The sequence below is a fragment of the Cicer arietinum genome, chromosome 3 (assembly GCF_000331145.2).
Source record: "Cicer arietinum cultivar CDC Frontier isolate Library 1 chromosome 3, Cicar.CDCFrontier_v2.0, whole genome shotgun sequence".
Classification (NCBI taxonomy): Eukaryota; Viridiplantae; Streptophyta; class Magnoliopsida; order Fabales; family Fabaceae; genus Cicer; species Cicer arietinum.
The window spans coordinates 43,971,137-43,979,276 of NC_021162.2; positions in this window are offsets into that span (position 1 = coordinate 43,971,137).

Consider the following 8,140-nt stretch of genomic DNA (forward strand, 5'->3'; position numbering starts at 1 on the left):
ATCATCTTTTTGTTTTAAAAATAATACCCAAATGTATCTTTAGAAACCATCAACAATAACAAAACCATATTTCATTCCTCCTAAACTTGTTGTTTTGATTGGCCCAAAAAGATCTACGTGAAGTAATTCAAGAGTTTTGTTTGAGGTTACAAAATCTTTTGAATGAAAACTATTTTTGACTTGTTTTCCTTTTGTACAAGCTTCACATATTTTATCTTTATCGAAATTAAGTTTGGGTAATCCTTTAACCAGATCTAATTTTGAGATTTTTGAATTTGTTTTCATACTTATATGTCTAGCCCTTTTATGCCATATCCATTTATCTTTATTGATAGACATAAAACATGATTCATCACGTAATTCTTCAAGATATAAGACATATAAGTTTTTCTTTCTATTTCCGAAAAAAAATAAGTTCTCCAATTTCAGTTTCTTTTATTTCACATACTTTTGGTTTGAAAATAACTTCACACCCATTGTCACATAGCTGACTTATGCTTAGAATATTTTGTTTCAAACCTTCAACATATTGAACATTAGTTATCTGAGCACAGTTTGTCTTACCAATAGTTCATTTAACTTTAATCTGAGCATGATTGTAGTTTCCAAATGTAACCGATCCTCCATAATTCTAGATGAATGTCATGAAGCAGTTTTTGTCTCTTGTCATGTGTCTAGAACAACTACTGTCCAAGAACCAAGGCTTTCTATTTACATTTGGAAATCCAACCTACATGAGATGTTATCTCAACCTTAGGTAACCATTTTGTTTTGGGTCCTTGAGAGTTAGTTTTAGAGTTTTCTTTTCTCTTGAGATAGCACATTGATTTTCCATGACCATTTTTGAGACAATGTGAGCATTTAACTGTTGGTCTTGGAATTGATTTTATAATCTGGGCTTTAAAAGGTTTAATCTTCATTTTGAAATAGTTCCATATCGTTCTCCTTTTTCCATGTTTCCTGGAGAAAGTTTAGTTTTTATTTCAGAACATTCTCCGTTTTGAAAACAGCCTGAAGAATGTTCTCCTTTTTGCAAAATCTTTAAAACTTGTTTAGCAGGATGATCTTTTCCTTTAAAAAGATTTTTTCTTTTCATCTTTTCATCCTTTTTTAAAGTAGCTAGCAAATTCCAGATGTCCAAGTTTTTTACAATATGAACATCTAGTTTTACATTTTTCTTCCTTTCTTTCTGGAACAAAAAGGTTTTCATACATTTTTGTTTTTTGAGTTTGATTAAAATCAAGACCAGCTTTATCAAAGATTCCTACTTGAGATCCCATGATTGTTTTGAAAAGTTTCAGTAGCTTTAATGAAATTTAACAAATCATTTTTAAAAAGTTCATTTTCAGTTTTAAGGAGAACGTTCTTGGCCCTTTTCAAAATTGTGTTGTTGTGTTTCTTTTTCTTTATGAAATTTCTCTTTCAAGGAACTACATTTTTGAATAAGAAAGTTTGAATCATTTAACAAATTATCAAATTCTTTTCCCATTTGTTAACATAATAAACAAGGTTCAGAGTTTGTTACCTCATCTTCTTTTGTTCTTGCCATCAAGCATATATTGGCTTCCTTACCTTCTTTTGTTTCTGATTCTGAGTCATCCCACGTAGCCATTATTGATTTCTTTTTGAAAGAAAATCGTTTTGGTGGTTTTTTATTTAAGGGACATTCTGCTTTGTAATGTCCCAATTTATTACATCCAAAGCATGTGACTTGACTCTTTCTATTTGTGTTTTAGGATTTTTGTTTTGAAATCCCTTTTTGATTTGATCTCTTCTTCTCATCATTCTCTGTATCCTTCTGGTGAGAAGAGCAATTTCTTCATCAGCATTTTCTTGTTCAGTTTCTTCTGGTTCCTCCTCTGTTTGTACTATGATGTTTTCTTGATATGCTTTTAGTGCTATTGCCTTTCCTTTCTTGGCTGGTTTCTCTTCTTGTAACGATACTTCATGTGCTTTTCAGGTTCCAATTAATTCTTTCAGGGGAAGTGATTCAAGATTCTTGGTCTGGCTTATAGATGTTACCATTGGTCTCATTTTGATTGGAAGACACCAAATGATTTTTCTTACACTTTCTTTTACTATGTAAGCTTTGCCAAGAGAACGCATTTCATTTACTATTTTTGTGAACCTTGAGTACATTTCATCAATAGTTTCTTCATCTTGCATTTCGAACAGTTCAAATTTTCTTATGCTAATTTCTATTCTTGTTTCTTTGACATGGCTTGTTCCTTCATGGTGAGTTTGAAGTGTATCCCATACTTCTTTAGCAGTTGTGCATTCATCTACTCTTTCACTATCTTCCCTTCTCAAAGCACATGATAAAAATAATTGATCTTTTGAATTTAGAAGTACCTTGGTTATATCATATACTGTCCAGTCAGCGTCTTTCTTTGCAGCAGAGGTTGAGTCATTTTGATCAACAGAACTTCAGTTTATGTTTTAATTCAGTTAATCAATCAAGCTTAATAAATAAAGAGATAAGAGAAAGAATACCACACAAATATGTATTATGATTCACCCAACTTGGGCTATGTCTAGTCCTCACAACTGTGAGATTTTCCAATAAGGGTTCAAAACAAAGAACCTTCTTGGTTCTACAGCACCTAGATTAGATCAACCTTGATCTGTTACAAGCTCTATTTCTTTTCACATAGAAAGAAAATTAATCACCTATCAATCTTGATAGGATATCTTACGATCTATCCAAACTATACTTAACTCTTATAGTTTGAGTTTTACAATAATGATGAGATTGTTTTGATAGAATCTGATATATCTCAACTCTTGTTTGAGATTTGATTCTTTACAAAGAATTTATTATAGCAATAACAGAGTAAGATATATAATCTAAACTGAATCTTTCTTGTTAAAATGATAATTTCAAGTAAGTGAATGTGAATGATTTGTGAGACTTGATAGCACTTGAACTTCTACAATTTCCCAGGGCATTGGTCCTTCTTTTATAGATGTTTTGGAGCAATTAATAATGGTCAAAAGAGTTATTGGTCAAAACCAATATAAATGAATACAAATATTCCTGCCTTTAAACAATTTTGAAACCTGTTTGATTGGGTTGGTTTATTCGTTCTTGATCATATTACCTTTGTGTGTAATGATCCTCTATGCTTCGCATGTATTTTGTTGATGTTATATCCTCAATCTTGAGACCTGATTCTCTCCAAAACAATTTGAACAATGATGATGAACTTTTGTAGAACAAAGGAGATTGATACTGAACTTCTGCAAAAACGGAGATTGATTAACAATCTGGACTATCAGTCTTTGAACTTTCTGGAGATTAATGATCAATCTGGATGTTCAATAATGATCATTCTTGATGACTTCCTGATGTCTTGTATAGATCAAGATTAATTAACTTTCTTGACAGTTTGGTTGAAGATGGTTCATAATTATTTCCACCACCTTGATTCATGACATTTTATCTTAGTGATTCGAATGCCATCTTTGACTGTAATGGATCCTAGTTGTTCCTTGCCAAGTACTGATAATTTTAAAATAAAATTCAGAGACATATTCTTCCTTGGACTAGTGTAAATTTATTGATCTTTCTGTTGTATTGATCAGTCTTGATCCTAGAGATCATTTTCAAGAATATTCTTGTTTAGTTCAAATCTGACTTTCTTTGCTTTGCTTAATTCCTATCTTTAATTTAATTCACTCAAAAGCACATATTAAATTAACATAACATTTTAGAATCATAATTAACATCCTTAATTAACATTTTTTTAGATTCATCAAAATTTTAATTTTAGAGTTTGTCTTAACAATGAGGGGTTGGGCTTTTTGATTGAGTACTCAAATGGTAAAAATAATAACATTATTAGACTAAATAAAAATAAATAAATAAGTGAAGGGACTTCTTCGAAAAGCACGAAGCAGGGAATTAAGAGATGAGTGCATGAGGAAGCAGGAGACGTGCAAGCAACCTTTCTTTAACATTTTTTTATTGTTCTCTTTATTTTTGATGTTAAATGTAATATAACAGAAACTTATACGAACTCAAAATCATATCAGATTTAACAAAATGACAATTTTTAGACTTGATAATAACAAATATATATATATATATATATATAGATATTTCTGCCCCTATTTAATTATATTTACTGGAGAATATGAATGTTATCGTTGTAAAAAAATAATTAAATATAAGGACCTAAAGTTTGTCTAGATCAATTGTGAAAGTAGAAGATGTGACCTAAAGATGTGATAAACATGTTTGGCAAACATAAAAAATGATTGTCTCCAGATTTTTTATGGTGCTTAGATTAGATCGACAAAAAATATAAATGATCATCTTCAGATTGGTTATCGATGCGTAGATCAACAAGAATAAAAAAATGATCGTCTTCGGATTGATTACCAATGCGTAGAACAAAAAAAAAATGCAATGACAATTGCAACGTAAATGTATACTGAGCAAAGCAACAAAAAGGTTGTTGAGTATAAATAGAGTATAAGTATAATATATGCATGATTCACTCATACATTGCACAAGGTCGTTGAGTATATGTAAAATATGAATGAAGATGCATAGATCATGTGTGAGTACATGACAACAAAAAAATGAATGTAAGATGCATGCAATATAAATAAATTCTTGTTTACTTTTTTGTTTTTCCGATCCTTATACCACTTTATATGCCCACAAGATTCAATTGACGAATTCAAATAACAACTGTTTTTTATACGATGGCTCTAGTACATCTTGTATGATATCTTTTTTTTTCGAGGCGAATCAAATGTGCATCATTTATAATGATTACCCTCCATTTTTTCTAACACGCCAATATATCTTGAGTTCCTGTGTATATATTTTTCAACTATCAAAATACTTCAGATATTTTTTTATACTTTCATATATTTCAAATTCCAACATTTATTATCATAAAACAACATTTTAACAGACTAGAACAATTAACCATGAAACTGAATTAGTATAGAAATAGTGTAAGGTACAACATCGAATGACATCATTGGAAAATATACATTGATTTCATTATGAACCAATGTATTGATGAGTGTGTTTAGCTTTAGCTGGAGGGATAAAAATCGCCAGTCATTCGTGTAATTTAAGACTCTTATTGGTTAGCTTTCCAAGAATAATAATTTCCCCAATTTGAACCGCTTTATCCTTTTTTTTATCCCTAACTTTTGCATGGACTGCTCTTCCAAGTTTTTCGATCCATCGGGATGCTCTAATTTTTGCTTAGGTTGCCTTTTCAGGTTTTCAACCTAGTGAGCCCATTTTTTCAAATTTTTTCTATTTATTTTTCAAGCATATTATTTTTTGACTACATATGAATTTACTAGAAGTGAAAGCTCGTCTCCATCTAGAGGCAGGCTGAGTTATTAGAGGCACACTAGTTTACTAGAAGCACACTGAGCTGCCAGAAGCACATTGAACTACCAGAAACATGCTGAGCTACCAGAAGCACATTATAAGAGGCATTTTCCCATACTTTTCAATAATGTGCATTTGTTGAATTCTAAGGATTTCGTTGACTAATATGACTTCGTTTTCTCTAAAAAAATTGCTTCCTTGGTAACTTCCTTTGGTGGCTTCCTCAGGTCACTTCATTTGGTCAATTCCTTTGGTCACTTTTTCTAGTCACTTCCTTTGGTTTTCCTATTCAGATTTATGCACACTTAATTCAAGCAATTAGTCCAATAAATTGTTCTAGTTAAATATTTTTTGTTGACATCAAAACACATGAAAAATTGTTCATGTGACCAACTTGGTTCCAACAGTTGCACCCTCAGAGGTTGATGGCTCTATCACTCCCATATTCACAGAAGACAACAAAGAATTCGTTATGGAATACTTGGGTATGTGTCAATCTCGCCAAGTTGTGATTGTAGTGTGTTTGCATGTTCCCCATACTAAACAAGTTTTTGCAAGGAAAAGTTAAAGAGTGGCTCTTTCTCTAAGTGTTGAAGAGGATTAGGATGTCATAACCATCGTCGATGAAGATGCGGCAACTTCTCTTTAGAGGAAGAAACGAAAGGTAAGTTCAAACTTTGAGCACCCTACTGCTCTAGCCATCCCTAAAATTGAAATAACCCATCTATTTTCTCTCCCCAACCAAACAACTATGTCCCTCCTTCCTCTGATCCTGCACCTATCACCCCTCATGCTTATAACTCTGATTTGTTAGATGATATGTTTGAAGCTACCTTAGCTAAACATTTTGCTTCGCTTGGATATGTAACTCATCATTTTCTTTACAAGCCTCGAACTTCTCCTCAAACACCTACCCCCAAAACTACTTTACCATCATATTCTCCCTCCTCCACTGAAGTACCTGACCACACTTCATCGCCTTCTCAATATCCTTGTCCCTTCGAGCAACACCAATTGCACCAACTGTTTACTTCCTTCCCCTACTTTCCCCTGACTTTCCTACTTCCTTCATCTCTTTGGAAATCATCCCATATATCCATCTCATTCCATCTAGCCTCCCTGACCTTCATACCTTCCATACCTCTCTTACTGCCAAAATATCACACAAGATCTCAAAATGCTCAAAGTATGGATCCTAATGATGTTTCAACCAAGTGGAACAAAGTCCTATCTTTTGTTACAAATTGGTTTCAAGACAACAAGGATCATGGCTTGCATGTGGCTTCACAAAATTGTGCAACATCTACTTAAGGATGGTACAACTTCAAAATGCCAAGAGCAATCGGTCTAGAAAGTTCTTCACAACCAGCACCTCACGCTCATCCAAGGATCCATATTCTCCCTCTAGTGATATCCCTATGGAACCATTAGTGGTTGCTCCCATTGCCCCAATACAGGTTCTTATGGTCATCCTATAGATCTATACTCACACTCTAGATGCTAATTTTGTCACTGCTTTAGGATCTGCATATTCTTCCTTTATAAGCCTATCTACATTTCCCTCTAGCCTCGTGTTAGATTCATCTCAATTTGTTAAAAAGGAAGGTTTTGATGGTCTGGGTGCCAATACCGAGGCATTTATGAAAAGACTGCCAAGAATTAGGAGGATATTCAAAATACCTTTAGGTTAATTCTGGTTAGGCTCTCTAATCCCAATACTTAGTATTTTACCCCATTTTTTTCTTTTGTTTTCCTCTCTTTTTGTCTCATCACAAAAGGGGGGGTTTAGAAATATTAAGTAATAAGTTTTTTGTTTACTGACTTTTATTTTTAATGCATATTGATGCTTTCTTAGAATATATCTCATCTTATAAATTGAACATGTTGTTACTTTTTGTAACATGTTGTTACTTTTTATCTTGGATTTCTTTATCTCGAAAAAATTATTCACAAAAATAGATGTAGGTCATCATCTAAAAGGGAGATATTGTTGGAATCTAGTTGATTTGAAGAAATATGCCCCTTACCTATTTTGGTTATAACAAAATCATTTGTGGGAACAATTTAATGCTCTAACATTGAAAGTAAGTGATCAAGTTCGAATTCATATGTCTGGTCAATAGACTCTCAGCAAATCCTTTGATTACTAGACAACTTCAAAGATACAACACAACTTCTCCTCTCTTGGCTAAGTCTAATATGCGAAACAATATTGCGTTCTAATGCCTTGGATAACGCAAACCAATGTCATAGCTTATTTGCATCTGATGAACTCAACATGGATTCTATTAATATGCCTCTACCTCTGATAAAGGGTAACAAGAATTCTTCAGTCTCTAACAAGCATGACAAACAAGTGGTTGCCTCTGCCTCTGCTAATCACATCAAGTGTCTGATCATCTGACTTTTAACGTTTATCCTCAAAAGTGATGAAAAAATTCAATGCTCTAAAGACAAAGCATTTGCGCATCCTTTGATATACATCTTAAATCAACTACTTGTTTTAAGATCTTAAGACATACTTTGATCATCGTTCCCTTTACTTCCAACTGTTTCAAACAAATACACCAAATTAGTACAATATCAATTTTTTGGAAAGTTTTTTTGACAGATCAATTCCACAAAGATATAATATGAAACTCCGTGAATTACGTTGATTTCTCGCAATCAAGACAACGACAAAAAACCATAATAATACTCTATAAAAGACGTGCATCCCTCGACGATGAAAGAAACGAAAGATACACAAAATACAAGCAACAATCTATAAGCATA